Source organism: Lagopus muta, chromosome 1 (genome assembly GCF_023343835.1).
Source record: "Lagopus muta isolate bLagMut1 chromosome 1, bLagMut1 primary, whole genome shotgun sequence".
NCBI classification, from domain to species: domain Eukaryota; kingdom Metazoa; phylum Chordata; class Aves; order Galliformes; family Phasianidae; genus Lagopus; species Lagopus muta.
The window spans coordinates 47,875,694-47,902,895 of NC_064433.1; the positions used below are offsets into that span (position 1 = coordinate 47,875,694).

Here is a 27,202-nt window from a genome sequence, read left to right on the forward strand (position 1 = left end):
TAGGAGGGCAAGCTCTTCAGGGGGCTCTGCAAGATAAGATATGCAGAGCACAAGCCTATGGAGATGACTAGCCCAGGAGACTACTCTTTCCATCCCAGTATCAGCTCAGAACCACTGCTAGCACTGGTGTTCATCCTGGTTTCAAACATCTCCTCTAAAGGGTCACCACGTTAAGCACCATGCTTGAAAATTCAGATGACTGCCAGGCAACTGTACTTTGTCCACATGAAACCGCTGGCTGTCCAACATACTGTAGGAATCAGTGGAAGGTCCCTGCATCTTCTGTATTGCTTTCTGAGTTCCAGCAGATAGCACTGTGCCAGAATGGAAAATACAATCACATACAGAAACTTCAACTAGAGGTATCCTTGTTTTTTTCTTCCTCCACACAACTTGATTGAATTTCTGTTCTTGATAGTCCTGATCTACCAGGGGTATCTTCCAGGTACATCATCACAGCTGACACAGACATCTGCTGAAAGACCACAGCTAGTGAAAAAAGGCAACCCACGGGGATGGATGACCATCATTGAATGACTGAGCCTCTTCTCCTGATAATGATTTATCCAGAAATGGACTGAAAAAGCTACCCAACAGTAATGGCACCAAACTAGCTGATACATGAAGAACTGCAAGATGGAAAGGGGAATGAAAGAGAGGATTTTCTTTTCCTTGTCCTCAGGGTGCTCGCCTTGTTCAAGGGTGCCCACTGCCCAAAAGAGACCATCAGCCTGTTCTGGTCACAAGAACTCTTCTGGGGAGGTGGGAATGCCACTCCTCTACCACACGCCCATTCCAGCTGCTGTTTTCATGGCCTCATGGATCAAAGAGAGGAAAAGCCAAGGGGGAGGAGAAAGCAGGACAGAGAAAGCAGAACTAAGAGTAAGGGTGAAAAGTCAGAAGGACAGTGAAAATAAGAGATAAAGACAGGAGACGTAGCAGAGAGGCAGTTGCTTTGTAAGCTGTAGCTAAAAATCTCCCAACGTTACAGCAAATGATGCATGAAAACACACTGTCAGGAATGTGATGCCCAGAACCTATTGCTACTAAATATTTAATCTGATTGGCAGGGAGCCGTTAAAGCTTCAGTGTCAGGATTGCAGGCTTCTATGGAGCAACAGGTAAGGCAAATACATCAACATGTGGTGAGTGATTCACGTTGGCTGCTGTCAGCCTTCCCAACCTGCAGCACCACGCAGGAAAGAAATTGTTGACAGATATTAAAAAGGAGCAGAAAGGGGGTACAGGAATGATACAGTTTATGTACTTTGGTTCTGCTGCAAGCTTAGAGACACATGGAAGGTGGGTGTAATGAGTGTGTTCTTCAGCAATGATGAGATGCTGCTCAGAGATCTCATACAATGCAGTTCACACCTCTCTAGCACTGTAAAGTCCCAGAGCAGCATGGTCACGCTGACGCTGCAGCTCTAATGGCCTGCACTTCTCCACATGTAATCCCTGAAGCCAATCTGGAGTAAACTGATGGTTGCCTCCAGCAATCAGCTTCTGCTGTCTGTCGGAAGCAGGTCAGAACGTCCTACATTTGTGCTACCTAATGCCAGCACATGCCAGCAAAGCAGCACTGGTGGAGTGCATGCAGATAGGGAGCCTTCTGGGGCAGGAAGCCTCATTAGCACATAGTGCAGTACATCAAGGGGACAGCCGGCTGCTAGCAGGGGCATATATGTGTGTGCTTTTGCACACCCACTGCAGCTCCTTGTCACACAGCCTCCACAGTGGCTGCATTGGCAGCAGCTCTGCTATCCTATACAGACTCATTTCTAGAATGAAATTTTCACTTTTTAAATATAGTATAACATTTTAAGCTTTACAATCAAAGTAAAGCTTACAAAGTTGATTATACTGGTCTGGTATAACCAGACCACATCCCCCACCATCACTCAGCACACCAGCAACACAGGTGTAGTACTTTGTAAAGACCCTACAAGGGCAAACACTGCATTGGCATTGATAAGTCATGAACTGTGCAAACCCAGCAGCTTCCTTCCAAAACGTAATAGATATACCTATAGATAGTTGAAAACATGAAAAGCCATTACAAAAATGCAGAGAAGAACAATATACCGTACACTTGTTTCACAGAGGACAGTGAAATGCAACTGTATCCAGAATCCCATATCATGCAGGACCATCTGCAGATCTAACACTGGCTGCTGAGCCTGAGGAACTCGTGATTTTGGAAGTAACAGCACTGATGCTAATTTCCCCAGGCTTAAAGCTTGCAGGACTGGGGACTCATCACAGAGTAGTGTTCAGCAGCACAAATCCCTCATCACAGTTCCCTGTCTGTATTTCTCATTGCTACTCTGTCTCTGTCACAGCTGTTCAAGGAGCTGATTTCATCAGAATATGCTTTGTGAAGTGCCTTTTTGTTCTTTCTTTATTTCTTTTACTAAGTGCAAAATCAGTGAAGAATGCCAAGGGTAGAGTTCTGAAAGTCAAGACCAAGCAAAAAGTACTTATTTATGGCATCATCAGCTCCAAAGTCCCACGGACCTCTCCAACACAAAAGGAAGAACACTGCAGAACACAGTTGTGTTGTGCACACCCATCACCCCAACCCACAGATGAACACGCACTGGGTGACTTGGGCATTGACAAACCCTGATGCCATAGCTTTAGGCACAGCCACCCCCAACTTGCACTGCTCACCAAAGGCTGCTGCCTGCAGCTGAAGGGGCGTGAGGGCAGGCATCTGCATTGCAGCCACACCACTCGATGGTCTGACATGCTGTCTACAGCCAGCAGCAATAGTGGGTTTGCGCAAAACTGCCAGGCCATTGAACAACTTCAGGAAGCAACTGCTGGGACAGGAAAAAGAAATGCATTTAATGACCAAAGCTGTCTATTAACTGAGTAAGAGCCATGAATAATCCAGGGAAAAGTCAAACATGGGATCACTCTGACCTGTCTTCTATTCACACCACAAGCTTAGTCTTCTCTATAAGACAGCACGACCTTACCTGCTTGCAGCATTGCAGCTTTTGTCTGAAGGAGTTCTTCGGAGTTTACAACAAAAATCTGTTTCCTTGATCCTGAGACTCTGGACTCTTTGAACTCCTTAAAATTGCCCAGGAACTAGCGGTGTCATTGGGACACAGTTGCTGTCACACATAGAGCTAAGCTGAAACATTTATTTCACAAACAGCCCTCCAATCGGGTATCACCAAAAAAAAAAATGTTTGTGATGTTCTTTACATCAGGTTTACAGAGCTCTTTACCCAGAAAAACTGAAGCCACCAGCTAAGAGGATGTGCAGATGCACAGCTCTTCTTCTCATGTTCACCTCTTTATTCCCCACAGAGATGCCATACTGCTCTTAAAAGCAGTTCATGAAATTAAAGTTTCTAGGTGTGTGATATCCTCCTGATGTCTGAAAGCGGACCATCTCTGAGAAAACGTGCAGGATGTCTTGGATACAACTTGATAAGAAACCATGAGAACAGCTCATGCTTCTTGATATTTTCCTGGGCTTGTCAAAATGAGAAGATATAATACTGCACAAGGACTAAAAATAAAAAACAATCAAGCTAATTCATACCTCAAAAAAGATCTACAACAAAAGGGAAAAAAAAAAAAAAAAAAAAAAATAACACCCCAGCAAATCCATGCTCTGCCAGAACTAGCTCCTTATTTTTTAATATGTTTGGTTGGGTTTTTTTTTTTTTAATAAGTGTGTATTTCTTTCCATTACATAAGGAAGCATTGAAAAAGATATATCACCAAAAAAAGAAAATACAATTAAGCACAAGCATTAGCCAACAAGTCCTAAACAAATAACCTGCAAAGCAAAAGCACCACATCACCAGCTTGCTTACAAGCCCAAAAGCCTTTTAAATACCCTGAAATCACAGAAATTAGATGAGCTCTCTGTGTCATAGCAGCTGTTTTGCCCCTCCACCTCCACCCCCCCCTTGCTAAAATGAGATTGACTTCCTGATGCCACTGTCATCCCCTTGTAAGCGGGTGTCTAATGTCACCCTGGTATCTACACTCATGCAATTCCCGCACACCCCTGTAGCCTCCTTCCACCCAACACTCTGCCTTCTCCATCATACAGATGTGAATTTTCGCAGCTTCAGCTGAGGGCCCCACTTACTTCCAGAACTGTCCTTGGTAGCTAAAGAGAATAATTGGCCCCTGTCCTCTTTTTATAACAGCCCTTTTCAGATTGCCGACAGCCAGGTTTCCACCCACAGCTGTCACTCCCGTATCCAGAATGCGCCAGGCTCTCTCTGCCTTTCTTACAGGTATCTAATAGCATTCACCCCTACCCCTTTGACTGCACCCCTCCAGCCCCTAAAAGCTCCCCGAGCTTTTATTAAAGCAACCACTCCCCGATGTGGATGCAACACTGCGTGATCACAGTCAAAAGGACGTGCAGTCAGTTTTTCCCCATATCCTGAAAATCAGATGGGAGGACTGCTGTGGAATCACTGCATCCCTTCCTTCCTCTCCTGATGGATTTGGGATGTGTCTCCGAGCAAAGGGTCCCACAGCTGCTGTCGTTCAGGGAGTGCCGTGGCTCCGGCGCTGCCGTTCAGCACTCCCAGCGGTCGCTGTTTCATTACAGCTCCTACTCATCCTCCTCACAGTGCAACCCGGGCATCGAACCAGCAGTGCTCCGCAATTCTTCGCGTTCTTCCTCCCTTCAGTGTTTACGTTCTTAAGCACACACTTTAAGGCAGTCATCACATCTTCCTTTTAATTGTCATTTGGCCAAGCTAAATGTAATTAGTTACTTTAATCTCCCCTCTCAGATCAATCCCTCCAGCATCTTAATCATTTTTGTTGCTCCACTGAATTTGTTCTAATTTGCTGCCATCTTTGGGGCACTGAGTTCTCCAGAAATGAACTCGATAGCTGAGGTACACTCAGACTAGGCATGTGAAGAAAATACAACTAGAAACACGCAGAAAATATTTCCGTGCTCCAAGATTTAACAGTTCTGTTTGTGCAATCCAGGAACCATATCCACTGCTTTTCTGCCGCATTGTATTGTGAGCCCACATCTCATCTGCTCACTGGTGTAACCCTGTCGTCATCTCTGGCATTACTGCTTTCCAGGGGTGTACCTTCCGTCTCTGCTTTCTTTACGAGCACAGTCTGATTTTAACTCCTACTATTCAATTTATTATCCACTCTGCTAATCCCCAAATCCTATTCTGAGGTATGGCTGCTTAGCCAGCTATATATCTCAAATCTCTTTGATTTCCAATGAAAATGCTCTCACAAAGAAAAGTCAGAGTTTGTCATCAGAATTAAGTCAAGACACATCCCTAAATTCACAAGACATTATGGGTTTCTCACACACTACTAATCAGCCCCTTGATGAAAACTGCCAGGTGGTTTTCAGATGCTGTATCTGGGCTTTGGGAGCCTATCAGCCTTGTGTTGCCATGTTAGGGCTTTACATCAGGCCCCATTGCTCACAGAAAAAGTGGTGACTCCTGGAGAGCCATGCAAAACCCTGAGTGCAGCCGGGAGCACTGGGCAGCCCATGGGTTAAGCATCACCCTAATGTGCCACTGCCAGGGAGAAACACTGCCTTTCTCAGTATACACCCTCAAAACAGCACAGTGTCTTCATTTCCTAAAAGGTGCTCTTGAGGCTCCCCTTTCTCCTTCATCCCAAAGGCTGGGTTTGAAGGTGTCTCCAAAGACATCACATTTGCACACATCACACCAGATGCTGCCCAAGCACAGGACAGTGACAGAATCACAGAATCAAAGGGGTTGGAAGGGACCTCTGGAAATCACACAGTCCATTCAACCTGCTAACGTAAGTTCCCTTCAGTAAGTTACACTGGAAAACATCCAGGTAAAGTTTGAATACCTCCAGAGAAGGAAACTCCACTCCTCTCTGGGCAGCCTGTTCCAGTACAGGAGCCAGGTACAAAGGAAACTTTCCAGGATTCAGAAGAGAAAAGCCTTCCCCCTTCTCCAAACTTCGTCCCTCTAAAATCTCTAGAACTCTTTCCTCCCCCCTCTCCAGACACCACAGTATCCAACAATAAAAAAAACTAGTTCAAGGGCACAGAGGTAGAAACAGGCAACTTAGTTCACCACCCCCAGCTATTCCTCTTGCCTGCACTGGCACCAGGGCAGTTCTGACCTCAAGCAGGCAGTAATGCCACCAAACTCAGTTTGCCCATCCTGAAGGAGTGGGGAAAAGATGATGGAGGAGCAAGGAGAAGGTGTAGTAATTCAGGGTCAGGAGTAGATGGAGAGCTCACCCCAGGCAGCACTGATGCATCGCCTCTGCAGCTGTTCAGCGCTGTGGAGGAGATAGCTCTCAGCACAACCCTCCTTTCTCTGTCCACAGGGCAGCTGCAGCTCAGCTGTTTCTAAAGGAGGTGGGGTGGGGAGGGAAGGAGGAAGGGTAGTCCTTGCTGCTGCCCCTCTGCTCTGGGCCTGAGATTCAGGGAGACCTCTATCTACTTCAAGGCAGTAGCACCAGTCTCTCCTCCCCACAAAACTAGGGAAAATAAAGCACTGACAACTCTCCCTCCTGCCTTCTCCCATGAGCACGTCCTGGTAGTGCAGGGAAATTTATAACCCGACTCTCAGTCCCTCATGGTCCAGGTTTTCCCAGGATCAGAGTGCAATTTACTGCTAGCGAAAGCCCAAGGAGGTGCATAAATCTGCCACCACCTCTTTTCATGACCCACATCAACCCACTTCCTCCCGAGCTGCAGCAGAAGAAGGTCTTTTGCTTAATTTCTCAGTCTTATCTGCCAAGAGAAAGGAGTGAGGAAAGAGACTCAGCACAACTCCAATCACTCGAAAAGCTGCAGAGCGTGTGAATTGGCTGGATTTATGACAGCATTTAGCACCGCCATAAAGATCTTAGCTACAAATAACAGAATCCATTTCAGAAGAGGGAAAATGAAGTGGACAGGACAAAGGTGCAAAGCTACAAAAAGCACCAATTCCGCGGATGTTCAGAAAGTGCAAGATGGCACAAATGCATGCACACATCTCTCTCAGCTCTACAGATTGCACTTCTGTGAGGATAGCGGGTCCTCTTTGCAGGAGGTTAGCTCAGAAGAACTAGGGATACTGTTAGTCCAAAAGGGAGACCAGACCTCTGCATACATCTAGAGGAAAGGAACTCCAGCCAATGCACCTGACTGTGTCTACTGGCACAGATCAAGGATGGCCACGTTTTGCCAAATGCTGATCAGCATATAATAGACCAGCTCAGTCAGGATGGAGAAGGTCAGCTTGGCTTCAGCCAATTGGTAGCTGACTATGGCCAAGAAAAATCTTAGCACAGCTCTTACCATCCTGCTCTAGCAAACAATGAAAAAACTCTCAGTTACAACTTCTCTAAGCCCTCTGGTTTTGCACCAAAGAACTCCATACGCTCAGTGCACTGCAAGTAGTGCTTGAGTCTGCACAGCTATTCCCCAGTATGTTTTTCTGCTTACTGACATGAATGCACGTATAATGCCTCATTTCCAGCTAGGTTAAGAGGCACAGCTTAAACTGCTGCTTCTAAATGAAATTTGCCCTCTCTGCACTGCTATGCTGCCCTTTATTTTTGAGTACTATCTCTAGACGTTTATATCCAAGTTAAACACGTCTTCAGCTGGTGTAATAAATGTGTCATTTCAGTAATGCCATGGTTCAAGTCTTTTGTATATGAACTTCTCTATACCCCAGGCATAATCTAAAGAATGTGTAAATTATCCAGTAGGAGCATTGGACCAAACACTTTCTGCCATTTTCTTTAAATTTGTTGAATACTCATACATCCTATAAGAAGGAAATGAGTTTTAAATGAAATTCACATCTTTAACTCTTTCTTTTCTCTCCCCTTCTGGATGTTTAGTGGTAAAATCAAGTTGAATTCCTTTTCCAGCAAGCTTTGTCTTTCAACTTTTAAGACAGTCTACTTTTCTTTCAAATTCATTCAGACTATAAGAAAATAGGATTAAGTTGCTTTAAAAGTCTCAATTTCTATTCTAATGGAAAAAACAGAGATGCCAAATGCAGCCATTTTATGCAGTTCTTACCAGAGAGTCATTGATTTTTCTCCTCCAGACATAGTCCATGAGGATTTGGGGAAGGAAACATGACACAACTTAATCTTATCCCCACACTGAATTTCAACCAGATTCTATGCTTACTGCTGTTTCATACTGCAGAAAAAGCAATACATTAGGGTGTCCTGAAAACACCTGAAAATTTATATAGCAAAAGAAATGTTGATGAATCTGTTGGTATTGCTAAATTTCGTGTCATTTAATGCTTTAAAAAAAAAAATAAATCAAAGACAAAAAGTAGCAGCTGCTGTATGTAGCTAACGTGAAAAATTTAAACAGCATTCATGGCAGGCATCAAAATAACAGTGTAGACAGTACCTCCATAGCTAAGATGCTCTTCAGATGAAAAAAAGCAGAACAAGCTTATAAGCAATAATATTTTGAAATGAAGCTGATTAAAAATAAAGTCAAGGAATTACGTCTAGTACCACAGAGACATCCAAAATTGGTCCAGCCCTCAGCAGAGCCAATGCTAGGATTCTGTCCAACTTCAAAGGGACACCAGGTCCCATTTCTGATCTGCAGCTAAACTCTTATGTAGGTACACATCATAATTTGTTCTGACACAGTTGACAAACTACTCTATTAGGGAAGACAATTAATTAAGAGAAGATGCACGGATATCTGTATTACCCTGTGCACTTAAAAAGTCCCCGTTAGACCGCTGGGGCAAACTTTAGCTCTAATTTTCTGTTTTGCTCCATTTTTATGCTTCATCGTGCAAGCAGTATTTCTCATTAAACATCTGCCTTGGTGGAAATGGGCACCGCCTTTAGATTTACACAAACATATATGTACAAAGATGCATGATTAAATGCTGTTCTTACGCCAATTCTCTCCTGGGAAGCATTGGCTATCGATGAAGTAAGCCCTGGCCAACCCTCCTTAACCTGCAGCATCCTGAGGGACAGTTCTCTGTCGGGTGCCAAGGACCAGCCCTATGATACCTCATCATGTTAAGGAAGCTCTTCTGCCAACTTGCTACTTTATGGCTTGAAATCCAGGACTGAGGAGTCCAGAGATAATGTATGGGCTGTATGGACTGATTCAGCTACATGAACATCATTGTTTCTTGCAAATTCAAATCACATTTGGGAACCATTTACACCAGAACAAGACTGGGGAACCTCCAGACCTTTGTGTTCAAAAAGAGATGGACTATCAAGTAGCCAGTTTTCCTATGGTGAAAAAATAAACATCAGACGACCCAGGATCCTCCCAGCTCCTGACTGTTCCTAACTGACTGATGCAAGGACAATACAGTTCCTGCCTCTTCCAGTCCCTGTCTAGAACATCCTTAGCATGTACACACACACAGCAAACTATTGACTTAAAGGACTTTAGGAAGCTCATCTATATAGGTTGCCTTTGTCATCAAGAGAGATTAGCTTCTCCAAATGGAAACCTGGAGCATGCCCACTGGGCTTCTGCTCTCCAAAGGGACTCCCTCTTTCTCCTCTGACTCAGTGGAGATCCTCAGGAAGCAAGTCCCCTACAGCTAGTGTTAGCTTTTGCAAATGCTCTCCCTCTCCACATAAAAGTCAAACATCTCACCAAGCTTATAAAAGCCAGTGTATAGTGAACGACAAGAGGGGATACACCAAGGGATACAAACTGCTGGAATGAAAATCCCAAGTGATTTTAAAGATCTGGAGACAACTTTAAAGAGCTGCCTGCACATCACAGAAAATTCTTCAGTAACTCCAGTTTTCTGTCCCAGAGTCTCTGTAGTTCTCATCCCTCATTCTTTGTTTAAGAGCAATTGCTTGAGGGTCAGGTCCCTTAGGAATTCACCTCCTCCTATCACATTTTCTCCCACCTTGAGTTTGCACCGGAGCTGGATGTAAAAAGAAACATCTTACTGTCACTGGGAAATACAAATGTATCCAAAGCAGAACAAGAAGAAACCTTCACTGCTAGTTTGGAGGAATAATTAGCTCGTGGGTCTCCCGTATCTCAGAGGACTCCACAGCCTCTGGGCTATGGAAAGTGCTTCTCCATTTCTTTCATGCTGAAGTCATTTTCCTTTATATAAAGTAATTACTTTATGCCAGGCCAAAGAAACAGAATACTTCCACAGCCCAGTCGTTAGAGCACTCCCTCTCCAGCACAATGAATAGGCATTTATATAAAGTAGAACAGCTCCAAGTGGAAAAGCTCCAACTGAGAAAGCATTACTGCAGAGGACCCAGGAGCCCAGGCCCTCATGCTGACTAGAACAAGTCCCCACTCCAAGGTATGCAGAACAGGAATGCGTCACCCAAAACCTAGTTACTTTACTGCTTACTGATCAAGATAATTTCAGCACGGAACTAGCAAGATCTATGAAAACGATATTTATTTTGGTGGGGCAATCAATCCGCTTCCTGGTACGTCTGCTCCATTACAAATCTCTCCTGCCAAAAATCTTAATCACCACTTCTGACATCATAAGCTGAAATCAGGGCTCTTTCTGACAAGCAGTGATCAAGGAAAAGCCAGAACACAATTTCAACTTAATGTCCTAACGGAGAAGTGTGAGAGGAATTAGGTGAGGTATGCTGCTAACCAACAGTGGTCTCCTATTGTGTCCCTCCTACTTTCTGAAAGTTATTCCTCTCTCTGATGAAAAAAAAACATCAATGCATTGCACAGAGTTGCTCAAGTCAGATACCTGCTGCGGGCACACAGCTCCTGCTTCAGAGAGCGCTGAAGCACAGGCATTTGGATCCTGCTAAATTCTCCAGTCTCTGTGGTTCAAAGAGCCTTTTAGCCCCATTACTTTCCACTGAAATCATTCAAATTGAAAGGGGATGAAGCACGAGTCTTAACGGTTCTCTCTGAGTCCCTGGTTTGAAAGTTCACAAAACTTCCAAACCAGAGATTCAGAGAGAGCCTTCTGTGAGAGTCACTGTCTTTCAAAGCAGCTATCCCACAGCTATCTATTTTTCTAAGCTACTTAGCTTTCATCTCCTCCTGTTTAGCACACGGGCCCCCTATCACATAATGAAACGATCATACTGCCTTTTCTAAGATCCCGTTTATGCTTTTGCATTTACCACTTCGCTACTTCCAGATGGAGATTTAAAAGCTTCCTCCTAGCATACTTGAATATGTGGTACCTCAGGTCACATCCAAGCTGGTTTTGTACTTCAACTTTTCAGAACACTATCTTTGCAATTTTAATCATATATGTGGGTCATTCCGAAATTAACACCTCCTATTTATTTCCATGGAAACTACACCAGTTACAAAGAGCACAGTAACACTATTTGATAGAGCAAATTCTCAGCTACAAAATAGTATTTTTCAACACAAGCATCACCATTAGCTATGGCTTTTCACCGGCGACTCACGAGAGCCTGCATACCACACTCATAAAAATCAGCACCAGTGGAGGAGATCCACTGTCATCACTGCTGAAACACACCACCTACCACCACACTGTGCAACACCCACTATTTGGCCTCTATAAACATTTGGCAAGTGTCAATGAATGCCAATGGGTGCCATTTTTTCTACATGGAATGACTCAACAACAAATATTTGCTTCACGCATGCTTCCATATCAGATGCCATTTTGTCAGAATGCCCCTCTGCTGCCATCTGTCACACTGCAATAAAACGTAATGGGATATTTCAGGAAGGTTAGACCTCTACTGCCATCTCACCACCACCTGCCTCTGACACTGTGGACCAACATCATAAAATAGGAGGCATTAGTTTTAGAGCATGTCCTCATCTAATATTCACTTCTTCAGCAATAAATTTGAAGAAAATTTCAAGGTGCACCAAAAACGTGAAGCACTGGAGAGGAGAGACAAAGAGAACAGATTATGTCATCCTGTCGCTTTCATTAGCCTCTCCCTTGGGGATTGTCAGGCTCTGATGTTTCAGCCTGACTCTGCTGAAACACGTCTGACATGAGGGAATCTCCCCAGAGATGCTCAGGCCACTGACTACAGCAAGCAGTGACACCAGAGAAATACAGAGAAGAGAAAGGGGTGCAGGGATGTGCAGATCCTTCTTATGTGCTTTCCAAGCAAGTGTATGTTTAAGTGCAAGTAGCTGCAAGCTAGTGCATTTTTGTACATTTCCTCTGCCACAATGCACTTCAAATGCATTTATCATCAGAGTTCAGTAATGAAAATTCGCCAGCAAACCAGTCATGTATACTTAATTAATATCCGACATTACCTGGCACAAAGACATCCAAAGCAGCAACCTTTTCTCCATCCTCCTCCTGGAACAGCTGTCAGCCCACCCACTCCCCTCCATATATCAATAGAGCTGCCTTTCTCACCACTCTGACTTCAAAAGCATCCAACCTCAGACACCAAAGATCCAGGATTACCCTCAGAATCAAAGCCAGCTTTAAGCTCCTAGAAGACTTTCCACCATCCACTTCCAGGAGCTTCCCAGCAGGAGATGATTGTGCAGCAGAGGTCCCACACAACAGAAGGAAATCACAATCCTTTATCGTGGGAGACCATAACAGCAGATTTTGAGATTTACCTCTTTCTTACCCATATCTGCTGTGTCCTGCTCATGGCCAACAGCTGGAGGCAATACACAGTCACAGCTGCCTCCAGATATCATTAGGCTATTATCTCTATCACCTGAAAACAATTTGCTGTTCATTAGGCAATCAGCTGTGATGTAGGACATGGCAGTTGTGCTAGTAAATTATCAGCAGGTTCATGACACAAAACCTTATCTGTCTCATTTGGCTCCTAGAAACCATCTCATCTTCTGGTCTGTTTAGAAATACTGACTTTCTAATTTTTGTATTTATTTCCATTTGCAAAATCCTCCAAATTCTTCAGAGACCATGCTTGGCAAGAAATTATAAATACATCCACAAGAAAGAGTTGTGTGTCCTAGCTCCTCAACAGTGCATGGCAACCCTACTAAAGAGATTAGAAAAAGAGGTGAAAAATAAAATGTTAAATTCCAGTATAATAAAAAAGACAGTTCAACATGTCATTTGCTCCATCTGAGTTTGAGCTAGGAGTAGTAAGGAGTAGTAAGGTGAGCTAAGAGAAAGTAAGGAGAGCCTTCCCTGAACCTCTTAATAAAACCTCCCATTCAAACTCTAGCTCTACACAGGTAGTTTCTCCAACTCAGACCATAGAGAGACGCAGCTATGGAGAACGGCTTTAATGAAGTGATGATTCTCAGAAACCACTATGCTTACAGATCCCCACATTCTCAAATTATCCTCAACAAGCTGTAAAAGTGATAAGGATAAGGCATCTTTAAACTATAGCTCATTTTGCAAGATGAAGCATATAATGAAATGATAAGGTATGTATTTTCACGTTCTTCAGCATGCTGTAACATACAACACCTCCCCTTGCAGTATCTGGCTTGGTCATATGACATATTCAGATGCTATGCTACTGTAAAATCTTGAAGGCAATGGCTACAGATGGGTGAAGTTTCCTACTGTAAGGGACACAATCTCAGTCTAGAAGAGCCCACATTATTGCAGGATTCAATGATTGTACCTGCAAGTGCTAAAACATCACTTACGCAGAACATGATTGTAAGTCCTTCCTGCAAAGACTTCTATCCTGGAGCTCTAGCTCTTCCCCAGGTCAGGACATGCTGTCACAAGATACCAGAGATCTGGAAAACTGGACCTCTCTGGGGAGTTTCTTTTACACACCTCGAGTGGAGCTCAATCCACGGCACCATTCAATACCATTACATGGACTCCTACATGTACCAAGTGAGATTTAAAGCAACGGGGCCAGATCCAATCATGTGGGGAGCATTTCCACAAATTGGACTGTTGGTCCCTGTCTCCTGCACTCTAAACAGATTGACCTCATTAACTTTCTTCTAAAATTGCTTGGTTAGGCACACAAATATTATGATCTATGGTTCACCTGAGGCAGGCTTTATTAGATACAAACCTGATATTTCAGTACCTACATCCAGCTTTAAATAGCTTCAGTCAGAGCCTTCCTGCCACATTTATCAGCATCTTCTGCTTTCACCTAAACCATCCTTGCAGTAAACATTTAATTTTATGTTTAATCTCTATTCTCTCTGCTTCATCTTAAATTCATTTATTTCTCAATCTATCCTCAGTGACTAATGAGAATAATTGGCCCCTGTCCTCTTTCTGTAATGGTCTTTTATGTGTTTGCAGACAGTAACGCACCCACCCACAGCTGTATTTTCTTCAGACCTGAGACTCTTCCAACCTTTCTTTACCTGTCTTTTCTCTGATTTGTGATTGTTGCCTTTGTTCACTCCCCCACGCCCTCTCCAGTCCTTCCCTCTCTCAGAAGCACAGCCCCCATAGAGAACACAGTTATCTAAGTGAGGCTTAACTACACATCTCGTAAGTAGATATTAGACATTATTTCACTATTTTGTATTAATGATTGCATACAAAGCTCATGCATGGGCTGGAGAGAAGGTTCAGTGGAGGATGGCAGTAACTGGAATGATTCATTTTTTGGTTAGTGGTTCAAATGAAGGCTAGGAGTACATTAAGCACAAACTGTTTCCCTGTCACAACTAGCCAGCCTCTACCACTTTTGGCTGTGTGTAGCTGACTGCTACTTTCAGAGGTGTCTCTTGTGTTCACCACTTGGAGAATCAATTGGATGCAAGGTCCTGCATGCCTAACATGCCAGGGATCAGCAGGAGCAACAGAACACTAGCTCATGGCTTATTCAGGTCAGATAAACTGATGGGGCCCCATGCCTGTTTTGGTGGCAATCAGCAAGGACTTGCCACCAAACAGACCATGAAGATCATATTCTCATTCTTCCCCTTAAAGTGATTCTTCCCTGTCGGTGTTTAAGCACAATCACACACACACTGATATTAGTGACACTATATGTACTCTAGGAATAGAGGAGCATCCTCAGTATTCGCAGCTGCAAACCCAGCACTTTACCTAAGCCACATTCAGCAACTCTTTGCAGTTTTGAGCCTTTCTTGAGCAGGAGGATAGAGAATAAGGAGCGAACACTGCAGAGGTCTCAACGTCATATCCCTCACCTTAAGCCAGTAACTACACTCTCATTCATAATTCCTCTTTTTTTTTTTTTTTTTTTGCCAGAATTTTAATCAATCCATGTATATTTTTTGCTCCAAAACACACTGTCTTTGATTGTGTTTAAAGGAGAGAGATCCATCCAGCATACCTTACCGCACAATCTCCAAATATCCTCTGTGCTAGGATGCATTGGCTGGCCAGAGCACACCCCCTTCACCTCTTCCTGTCTTATAGCCCTGAGTACAGAGAAAGCAGTATTTTTATTCTTCACACATTAAGCTACATTCGGTGTATAAATTAGTGAAACCATGCCCAGTGCTCTCTCTCCTGCTTCCACAAAAAACAAATGCTAAACAAAGAGCAGGATAGCCTCAAGAGACCCGATTAGCCATGGTTTGGATTGACTTGATGACAGCACTGCCTAGTGCCACACCTTGGTTCCAGAACCCACAGGGATTTTTCTCTGCAGGTGACCTAAGGCACATGGATGCACACTTGGTCGGCTTTTACAGACACACACTCACTTGCCAATACACAGCTCCAGCAGGAAGCCAGTGGGTTGCACCTCATGGCAGCCATGAGCTCGTTAACCATAAGGAGGGGATTGGTTTACATTGTTTCATGCTGTTTTTTTTCCCCCGAAAAAAAATATAGTTGGGGCATTTAGCCCTTCTGGGTCCTGACTCCCAGTTAGCACCATGCCACTGATTTTTCCAGAGTAAGAACCCATACCTGCCCAGAACCTACTCTCCTGTCTTCTGATGAGCAGAGGAGCAAGGCAGATGCACCAGAGGTGCATCTTGGAGCCCCCTTGGTGGCTGGAGAAATTATATTTTACATTCCCACAATGACGCACTCAGCTGAAGCAGAAACACAAGAGGAAGGAAGAAAGTAATGACAGCAGGAGGACCATGATTAGCTTTAAGTCTTATTTTCCTCTAGTTCTCCTTCCACATACGTCAGCACTGCTATCTCCAAACTGCTTCATCTTAGCCAGAGCAGTAGCTGGGTTGTCTGACTGCGTGAAGCCACTAATTGAGAGAGTTGTTCTTAGAATAAAATCTTGAAGATGGGTGGGTAGGGGACAGGTCACAGTAATAGCAGATAATACTATCCTTATTTCACCCATCCACAGCCTGCTTTTCTATCCCAAGTCTCATAAGCAGATCACAGGAGAGTCAGGCAATCCTGGAGCCCAGGTGCCAGACACAGAGGATACTACCAGCATCCCACTGTATATCATCCAGTACACAGAGCCATCTCTTCTATTACCTGATCCATTCTTTGTGATAAGTTGAGTTCAATACATGAAGGCACTTTTTGGTGTAAGCCTAAATGATCCTTATGAGTCTCTTCCAACTCAGGGTATTTTATTTTATATTCTCCAGCTATAACATAACTTCCGTGCTGCCCACCACATCATGCTGATAAAGGGAGTAAAGGCAGAGTGAGGCTCTGACATCCCTGAAGTCCATGTAGGTTGAATCTCTAGAGAATAGCCCTCAGACTGGACCATCTTACAAGAGCTTTTATGCATCTTAAGGGGAGTAAAAGACAGCAGCAAGGAATGCAGCCCATTGCAGAGGCAAACAGCACTGCCTATACAGCCTCATCCTCTGCCAGCATGGGGGTTATGAGAGAACAGTACTGGGAATCAAATTCAGACCTCCCACATGCTATTGCAGAGACAACAAGTGCTAAAGCACCAAATCCTGGTGCCAGCCCAGGTAGTGAGAGTCCAGCATGGGAGTCCAAGCATACCTCCATGTGCTAATGTAGAACGGCTCCAGCACTGGAACTGGCATCCACCTGCCCTCTTCCAAACTAAGCCTGAGGAATAGACCCACCTCAACTCCAGCAGCAGATGAAATATGAAACTGAACACTGCAACTTTCTCCCTCTGTAGGCAAGAGGTTGGGCATTGGATGCTGGTTTGTTGGTTGATAAGAGTTTTATACAGAGGCCACCGATAATCCAAAAAGAGCATGAAACAGATCAAAGAGCTGATGAGGATCAAGAATTAGGATTTTTATCCCTGCTCTGCATTTTCCATCTCCATCACGCTCTTGCATGTGCAGACACAATGCAAAAACCAGTGATCAATACAGATATCCCAAAAACACTGCCCAGAGGAGGACAGCAGGGACTGCTCCTGATGCCTTCCTTTGCCCAACTGTAGTTTCACTGACAAAGGGATCACAAGAGGCACCAAGACCCAAGCATGCTGAGATGGGCTGGTGTGCACCGCCAGGCAAGAGCCCAGCATCCCCAATAACAGGAACAGGAGCTCTGGCCATGATTCTTTTCTTCTCTCTGTTGAAATTCCTCCACCCACCAAGGCAGATCTGAGTGAAGCTGAAGCAGGTCTCCTCACCCACGCTGTGTCCATTCCACTCTCTGCCAATCCCCTGACACCCATGCCAGGTACTGGGAGACATGCTGTTGCACACTGAGACTAGAGAGAACAAGGAGATGTGGAGGCTGCAAGAACTGCTGCTTTGGGGGGGCGTAGGCAAGCATTTGCAAATTGCTCACACCCACACATACGGAGCACCTCACACCTACGCATGACGGCTGCACTCCCCAGAACTGCAGCTGGGGCGCACCAGGTCACCCCACATCACTACGGATTGGACAGCAGGGCAGCACTGAGAACCTAAGAGCATGAGGTGCTGTGCACCCAGCCCTCCCTGTGTGCCCAAAGGGGAAATAGACACCTCCATGCAATGCTTGCACTTCCCTGGAGGTGGCTATGCTTGGCAGAGTGAGGCAACAGCAGAGGGTGCCGCCTTTTGCCCATGCTGAAACTTGCAGGGAAAATGAGGAAAAAATCCTAAGCAAAGGTAGCAGCAAGAGAGACTGAGAGGAAAATGGGGGTGAGGATGTGGGCCCACACTTCCTGCCCCCATGAGCAGCAGAGCTGTGAGAGCCCTCTCCAACACTACCGCCCAAATCTGGACCAGGTCACCTCTGGAAAGTACCATGGGGTAATATGGGACCTAAATGGGGCCAGTGCTTTCAGGGAGGGCTGGCATCAGGCAGTAGCAGGCATCCAGCATCCCACAGCCCAGCCCAGCCACCTGCCTCTCCAACCACCCTGGGAACAGGGGATACCTAGCATCTGCCCTCCTCTTCCCTGGCCCTGCTCACTGAGGAATGGGAATGCATCCCCTCCACCCTCAGGGCTTGTGCTTTTAGAGGCTGTCATGGGAAAATTAGACCGGAGTGAGGAGGACAGCACTGGGGTCCTGGGAGGATCCAGCAGCAGGTACAAGATGCAGGGCTTGAGAAATTCCTCCTAGAAGCAGGACAAAGGCTCCTATGCACTCTCCTCTCCCCATGCAGGTAAACTTTCTACTCCCACTTGCGGAGGGAGAGGGAGGGAGCTCTCTGGCAGGGAGGATCCAGGCGCAGATAAACCCTGGGAAGCCTTGGATATTTATAGAAGCACAGTCAGAATATGGCAGGGAAGGTGGCTCTCAGCCCCTTCACACAGACCCGGTTTTCATTTTTAACAATAGCCCAGCAAAACCCCTCCCTAAGGAAAAAAAAAAAAAAAAAGCCACTGAAAGGACCAAGATGAGTGAGAACGCTCCGTGTGCCATGGAGCTGGGGGCTCCCCAAGCTCATTCACAGCAGCAAGGCTGCAGGGGGCTGCAGGATACAGCCTATTCCCTCCTCCTCCTCCTCCTGCTGCTGCGAGCCTCCCCCGCCCACTGAAGGCCTCTGGATCTGGTGCAGGGTGCCAAGCAGAAGGAGGGTTGTAGGGAGCCCACACCGGGGCTAAGGGTGAGCATAGGGGATAGGGGGTTGGGAGGGAGAGTAAGCTTAGACCCATCACCCCTTCTCTAACCTGTCGTGAGGGCGTGCAGCCCCACGCATGCTGCTAAAAGCTTAAAATAGACCCAACACGCTCAGCACCTCTCACCCGGTGCTCTCAGCGGGGCGCGGCACAGCGGCCGCATGCTCTGCACCCCCCCAGCGCTCTGCTCCCTTTGTCTTGCCACCATCTTATGGAAAAGCTCACATGGCATGCTATGTTCAGGATGCACCGGTGGCTGGATGCACGATAGCCATTTTGCAAGCCCGGTCGAGCAGGCTGGGGAGGGGGCTGCCCACAGCAGGGGGGAATGCGGTGAATCGATTAAAACACGTGAAGTTGCCCAAATACGTTGCCTCGTAGATTCGGGTGAAGACTCCTGACGTGCTTGGACTTAAAATAGCCCTCCACCTCCACGCGAGCAGCCGCACTCACCCAGCGCTGGGCGGGCTCCTGCCGCGGTGCTGAGGCGGCCCCCAGCCCCGCAGTAGGCCACTCACGATGGAGAAGCCAGAGTGGGTCTGGAGTAATGCAGCACCCATCTCATAACATGCATGTTTTTATCTACCATTGTTCCTAAGGAGCTCTATTTTCACATCACGGCATGACACGGAGCTGTTGAACCGATGGAAAGAAAGAGCCAATGTACAGATGGATGGATGGAAATAACTGTCATTTCCCCCCTTTACCAAAGCCACGTTCTTTCTCCCATAATCTGCATCTCAACTACACAGCTCCCCTGTCCCCCTGCCCCCCCCCCCCCCCAAAAAAAAAATCTCAACGGACTTTCCCCCCCATTCACAGCATGTAACTGGGAGCATCCCCATCACCTTCCCTGCATCTCCCATTTGATGAGCCAACGGGGAATCAACATGTCTGGTGAACATTGCCTCCTTTCTGAGCTCTATCTGGTTCTGCAAGCAGCAGCCCCAAACCTTTTGTTCTACCGCGAGTAGTCTTCCCTGAGCACGGCTGTGTGCAGAAAGCAGGCTGCCACCAGGAACACACCATCAGGAAATTCCCTACCTTGGTTTGTAGAAGCAGAACCTCTAGACGGACGGATCAAGGGAGAGAGCATGTTGGGAATGTCCAGGTTCCTCTTCTTGCTTGCATATCCACATAAGAAGAATAAGGGTCAGGGGGCAAAAGTTGTGGAACAAGTTAAAAAAATCCTATTTGGCTGAAAAAAAAAAAAAAAAAGGATTCTTGGTGGCAATCTTGTGTCTTGAAGCGGTGCAAATTCAAAAGCTGGAGAGCATCACTTCAGAGGAGATTCAGTGCGAGCTGTGAGGATCGTCAAATGCAGGTTCCAGTGTAAGCATTCCTTTTGCCTTTTGGTGATTATTCTTATGATTATTTTCTCTTTTTCTCTTTCCTGGAGCCCTAGTGGAGGAGGATGTGTTGAAAGCAACTGGAGATCGGTGCCGTTCTTCTGTGAAGCATGATTATCCTCAAAGCGTCCCCTTCCTGAAGGGAAAAATGAGCATCAATTCGCTATTAGAGGGGTCTGAAGGGGATAAAAACCGCTCCCCGATCAAGACATTCATGCATTGAGAAGAAAGGAAAGCAAAACGCATTTCCCAACGGCGCACACAAGTAGGATCAGAAAAAATAATAATAATAATAAAATTAAAAAAAAAAAAAACAGCTGGCACGAGTCTATAAATAATTCAGCTACGGGCTGACTACACCATTCCCGGGATAGGCATGCATACGAGACGGGAAAGCGGGCGCGATGTGAATCGCAGCGAGCGAGCGAGCGAGCGAGCGAACGCACCCCCCGCTCGGCGCGGCCCCCTCCCCACGCACGCACAGCATCGCGCCCACCCCCAGGCCCAGCCCCCGGAGGGCCGTGCCCACCCCTCTGCAGTGCTGCCGGCCCCGCTGCCCGCCTCAATGGGCACACGCGTTGTGACGGGGGGCCGCTTCACCTGCAACGTGGCCGGATCGCGCTACGCCCCTCACCCCCACCCCCCTCCCAATACACACACGCGCGCGCGCATCACCCCCACGGGAATGCATCCACTGGCTCTTCAGGGGTTGGGTTTTTTGTTGTTGTTTTTTTTTCATTGGGGGGGAGGGGGTGGGCCGCTGGAGGCGTACCCCTACCCCACCTCCAGCATACACGGGCAAGTTTATAGCTCTGCAGGCATTTATTTAATGAACTCGCAGGTGTTTTGTGTTGGCTTTCACCCCCAATTTCCCCCAACCCCCCCTTTCCCCTCCCATCATACTTCCAGCTGTCATAAAGCACAGACCCACATACATACCGTCAAATCCTTCTCCAAGCACCAGGCTGCTCTGAGCAGCTACTGCCCCCCTCTCTCCCTGCAAGGCTGAGCTGCCTCAGACATGCCCAACTTCTGCCTGTCCTCCGGTACTGCCAGGGTAGGAGCTATGGGGCGGGGAAGGGGAAGCGTGCAGAGCATCACCCTAAAAATATATTTTAAAAAATCCTCTGCAATATAAAAGCTTCTGCGGACATGCAGAAAGCACGAAGGCAAACTCATAAAATAGCTTAATAATTAATAAGAATAAAATACACACACAGAAAATGGTGGGGAAGGGGGGATAGAAAAAAAAATCACGGCTTGGGCAGGAGAGCAGGAAAGGATGGAGAGGAGGAGGAGAGAAGAGAGAGAGAGGGATCGAGAGATGAACCCCTCCCCGCCGTCCGGGGGAGTACTCAGCCTCCGACGCCCGGCGGGGGCGAAGGGAGAGCCCGGGTGTGGGGTAGAGGTGCGGGATGCGGAGCCGGGGCTGAGCCTCGGAGCTCTGGCGGTGCGGCCACGGGGGCAGCGCTCCGCGTGGTTGGAAGAGAACGAGGAGAGGAATGCTAAAAATAAATAAATAAAATATTAACAAAAACCATAAAATAGTAATAATAAGAAGAAAGGAACAGGCGCCCTGCCAGCAGGCAAGCAGAGGAATTGGATCTGAACGAGAAGAAAGGAGAGTCGAGATAACGCTAATATCCAAATTGGATACTCCACAATTAAGCCCAGTGCTTTAATTGCTATTCTCGGAGCCCCCTGGAAGCTAAGCAACGCAAAATCAGTTTGAACAGAAAGCAAAGTGCGTTTGCGCACATCTCCTTTCTGCACTGCCCTGCCCACCCGTGGGTGGCTCTGCCCACGCTCCCCTGGGTGCCCCCAGCCCCCCCCCCCGCAGCAGGCTCCATGGTCAAGGCTCTCTATCTGTCCCTATGACAGCTAGACTCAGCTCTGAGCACCCAGGCAGAGCAGAATGCACCTAGTTGCCCTGCACAGCTCTGCAGTGAAACCCTGGGAAGTTTGCCCCAAAGCAGGGCAAGCTAGAATGGATAATAAAGCAGAGCCCTTCCAGCAACACCCTTTAGGGCATAAAGGCATCCAAGTATCACAAAGACCCATCCTGCCACTGGCTGTGTATAAGGTTTGGACTGGCTCAGCCAGATCTTGGTCATCTAGAGGCAAAAGCAGTGGGAAAAGTCCTCCCTACGCAGCCCTGACAGACACACTTCAAGAAAGCAAAGCACAGGTTCAACACCACATGCTCTGCCTCAGTGCTGATCCAGGCTGCATTGTCTTTCCTTTGCAGCTCCCTCAGTAAAACCATCATTCCCAGAAAACACATAGAATGGCTTAGGATGGAAGCAACCTTAAAGCCCATCTAGTTCCTGTCCCCTTGCAATGGGCAGGGTTGCCATCCACCAGATCAAACTGCGCAGGGCCCCATCCAACCTGGTCTTGAACCTCCAGGGATGGGGCACCCACAACTTTTACCTACCTATGCAGGCTCTGTGTCAGGAGTGGTGAGAAGGTTCCTCTGAAGAGATGAGCAAGGAAAGCTGGATCCTAAATGCTGAAAAGCTGCATTCCAATGAGCAGCCAAGCACTCTAACTCAATTCCAGTCCTTAGTCACAGGTATATCTGCAAGGCAACATGAGAATAAGTCAAAAAAACACACTAACATGATAAAGGTTCCTGAGGGAGAAAGGCCACCACAGCATTTTCCAACTCCAGTGTCTTCAAATTCCATCCATGTGGTTCACATAGTCTTTGTTGTTTTGCAGAGACATTATGCATGGCAATATAGACATGGAGCATGTCAAAAGAAGAGCAGTAAAGCTGTGAGGGGTCTGGAGCACAAGTCTTATGGGGAGTGGATGAGGTAACCTCTTCTTCCAGATAACAGCTATAGGAAAAGAGGTGATGGCCTTAAGTTGTGCTGGGGAGGTTCAGGTTGGATATTAGGAAAAATTTCTTCTCAAGAAGAACAGTGCTGCAGTGGCACAGGGAGGTGGTGCAGTCACTGTCCCTGGAGGTGTTCCAGCACCATGTAGATGTGGCACTGAGTGACATGGTTAGTGGGCATGGTGGGGGTGGGCTGACAGTTGGACTAGATAGTCTCAGAAGTTTTTTCTACCTTTAACAATGCACACAGCAACACACTATCTGGAGCATGCATGAGTTGCTGTGTCCATGTGCAAAGGATGCACAGTGGAGTTTTTCATGTAGCCACAGCGACCACATGCAATAGCAACATGTGCTTGAGCTCCTTGCTAAAAACATACACCAAGATCTTAATTTTAACAGTCAGGATCTTCTAGAGCATGCTGGTAAGGTCTGTTCTGTTCAGAAGATTTTACTAACATATTTAGGCATGCTTAAAAAAAGTGACTGTGATCTTTTTCATTCTAATTACAGTAAAAAATGGAAGACATATTAGCCAAAGCCTGAAGTAATCTGAAATTATCTCAACAGTTGGAGGAAAGAAATGTAGAGTGATGCCTGCATAAAGAAGTTGCTAATAGCTGAAGACATTAGTCATTTGACTTTCCCATTTCTTTCACTGATAATAGTAATGATACAAGAATAGCAGAGGGGATTTGGCCGAAGTATGGCTTTCCTTTCCTCTGTGGCAAGAAGGGATAAGCCGGGACTGCGTGTGTCCTTCTGCATTCTTCTAGATGAAACAAGAGAAGGAGCTTGACAGAAATGAGAGGAAACAGTTTTCATGCATCTCATTGCTTAGAAACACAAAATGGAGGTTAAGAAGAATCTTAGGAACAATTTCTGAAAAGGGACCTGTCAATCACAAGAGAACAGCTGCAATTATTTTCAGCAAGTCAGCAATATTTAAGATTATCTTTCCGTGTAACATTAAGAAGAGGGAATTAATCAACTGTAAGTTTTCTTTCTACAACAACACAACTCCATAATTGCATGCTGTGCCTGTGTCATTGTTCCCTTTTAAGGGTAAGGAAAATTGCCTTTCTGCTTAAAGAATGTATACATTACACATCAGGTCCAAGGGAACCTGGAACTATAGGGAACTATAGGGAACTATAGGGAACTATAAGAGCTTGTAAGAGCTCTAAGCATCTGATGTGAAAGGTGGTCATCTCCTCCCTACCCAAAGAAATCAGGCTCACCCATACATTTGGAATTGGTCACACAAAACTGACAGCTGCTTCAGAGCACCTTCTCCTAAAGATTTGACACAGAATCTAAATCCCAAATTACTTTCACATTAAGATGTAATGTTTATTATAAATAATGGGTGTGGAGGTAGGAGGCACATAAAAATTGGTACAGAATCTCCAGCAGCATAGTACGATGACACGGTTTACTCTCACTAGCTGGGGCTGACTTTATTTTTCCTCCAATCAACTAAGATGAATGAACCACATAAAATGAAACAAATAGCATCCCTGATGGGAAATTGGTTTTTCAAACATCTCTTCAATTCAAAAACACTTAAATGTTATTTGTAAGAGGAATTGAGGAATTTATTTTAAATGTGTCCATGTTTATTATAAATTAAGTGCCATATTATACTTGTCCTGCCAAAGATAAAAGAATGTGATAAAGGATGCAAGTTCTTATATCAAAAGGGGCTGCCTGTGGCAGTGACAAAGCTGGGAAGGATGCAGAGCAGCAGAGGCACTGTGCCCCCATAGGGTAGCATCTGCCACCCCTGACAGCAAACAAAGCACCTACACAATGTTAACGTCCTCCCGACCTCATAAAACCAGAGGCCACTTCTAGTGCAGTACCTACTCAAGTAAATGGGGTCTGCAGCAAAGGGAAGGTGGGAAATTCATGGGTCGCCTGCACCAGAACAGATCTAGTGATATCAGTGTCAGGAAAAGACACGTCCATACAGAGTGATGCCTTATGATCAATGAATTGGATCAGTTGCTCTGGAGAATTCACACTATAAGAAGGTTTTTCATAAGACTCCTTTGGGTGTTTGCCCCAGAGCATAGTAACCAAGGCTCCAGCTGCTTTTATGCAGTGCTCTGTGCCCTGCTCCACACAGATAGCCAGGTTCTAAAGTGGCAAAATAAATCCCTGCCTATGTCCCAGACCCTCCCATTATCCAAACAGAAGAGACACTGTGGCAAGCCCTAGTGCTCAGGTACTGAGCCTATGACATTTGTGGAAGATCACCATAACAGTGCTACACAGAGCCACAAATAAGGATGCTATGTCATGCTGCATGAACAAGTTCTATCAGTTAATTAAAGGGAAAGCAAAGAAACTAGAGTCTGACAGTGTCACAACTGCATGGCTGAAGGGCTGGGCTGAGATTCGTTGCAGAACCTTTTCTCTTTTCTTCTGCACTCAGCTCAGGACCAAGAGATGTTAGAGCACAACTGATCCTGGAACCACTGGAAGGGGTTCTGGTCAGTTTCCTGCAAATACACCTGAACACAAGGAGACCACTGGTCTTGTTTGCAGCCTCAGAGGACATTCAGGCTGCCAGCAACCTTGCAGAACAGAATAGTGGTCACTGCCGTGTTTGCTTTGAAGCGATACACATGTTCTCTCAGCTGTTGTACTAGGACGCTTAACTGAGCTCCCATCATTTTACATCGCAATAACTGCAGCATCTCCTACTGCCTCTGCCATGTCCAGTCTGTCCCCAGAAATCCTACATAACTAAGGGACTGGTTTTTTGTCACACATAATCAAATGAGTGTGAAGTAGATTAAAGAAGAAATAGCTTTCTCTGTGTTTTATAGGCTTTTTTTATTCTTGAGTACGGAATGCCAGGCTCACTGAAATTGGTTTTCCTAGATGGTCATTTATATGTGAAATACGTACACATTAAACAAAGAAACAGTAGAGTTCTTTCTTTCAAATGGAAATGTGTTATTTTTAAACTCCAAAGTATGCACAAGATTTCAGACTGACACTGTCATCCTTTTTTAAAATGATATGTGGATCCTCTACCGATAGTTCATACAGACTGAAGAACCTATCTGTCAACAGCCACCATGTCTAATAACTATTAATTATCAGAAGCTGCAACATACATTGCCAAAGCACTGTACAAACATTAGCCATATATATGCCACCCCTTTTAGTGTGCCATTCCAGAAGCACAGAGGAAGCAGACGCACAGAGGAAGCACAGAGGAAAAGCTGAAGCACTGCCTCACATAGGCTTGGGAAAGAAGCCTTTTTCCTCTGTCTCTGGGGTGTGAAGATCATTCTAGTGGCTGGAGATTTTGTTCTACCTCGTTAGTCTTAACAAGGCCTGGTTTCTTGATACACTTCAATGAATGGAAAACCATAGCCCTCCAGGAAATCACCTCTATCCTGTTCCAACCCTACCAAGACAAACAGATATCTGCTCAGAACCTTATTGGTTCTCTCCAGTTTGAAGTGATGACACCTTTTCTTCTCTTCACTGGACGAGCTGCAAAATGGATTAGGTTGATTGCCTTCATGGTTCCAGGAAACTGGAAAACTGCTTTCAGTAAGAGATAAGGTGTAGCTTTTGCCAGCTTATCGTGATGAGAAGCTGAAAAAGACTCTCTTCAAGGAAATGCCTCCATTCACCTATTCGCCTCACAGGCTGTTCAGCAGCTAGGAAAATCACCTGTATGTCTCAGAGCCGTCTCCAGTGTTCTAGCATAGGATCCATCAGAGCACTCAAAACTAAATTAAAATCCCAAGGAGGAGTAGGGGATTTAATTCTAGGATTAAGCTTTGAAGTTGCTCCTAGGAAATAAATTATTATTGGATGAGAACCAACACACCAATTATCTAGTTTACTGCTCATGCTACTGCGAGCTGCTGCACATACCCTGAGGGATTGGATACCACAGCTCTACCTAGCCAGTCTTTAACACAATATTCACATAAAGGCAAAAGCTCAGTCAGTTTGCATTCCCAGATACTTAGCTTCCCAGCTCTCATTATTAACGGGGAAACTGCCCACTATAGAAATACAAAGCAGCAAGATACACCCGCTTAAACTACCCACTTTTCACCTTTTATCTTGCTTTTTGTGGATAATAGAATAGTTAATAACA

The 27,202-nt window shown here is 45.7% G+C and overlaps 1 protein-coding gene across 11 annotated transcripts in view; it reads right to left on the bottom strand.

The window, feature by feature from the left end:
• GRIN2B (glutamate ionotropic receptor NMDA type subunit 2B) overlaps positions 1 to 27,202 on the bottom strand; it is a 227,490-nt gene that overhangs the window by 187,007 nt on the left and 13,281 nt on the right. For 3 of the 11 annotated variants that reach the window (XM_048942795.1, XM_048942798.1, XM_048942817.1), the window contains 2 exons: positions 22,660 to 22,803; positions 19,918 to 20,358 (listed from right to left, as the gene is read on the bottom strand). The gene's annotated coding sequence lies outside the window, so the exon portion shown is untranslated. The other 8 variants (XM_048942808.1, XM_048942822.1, XM_048942836.1 and 5 more) reach the window with 8 other exon arrangements.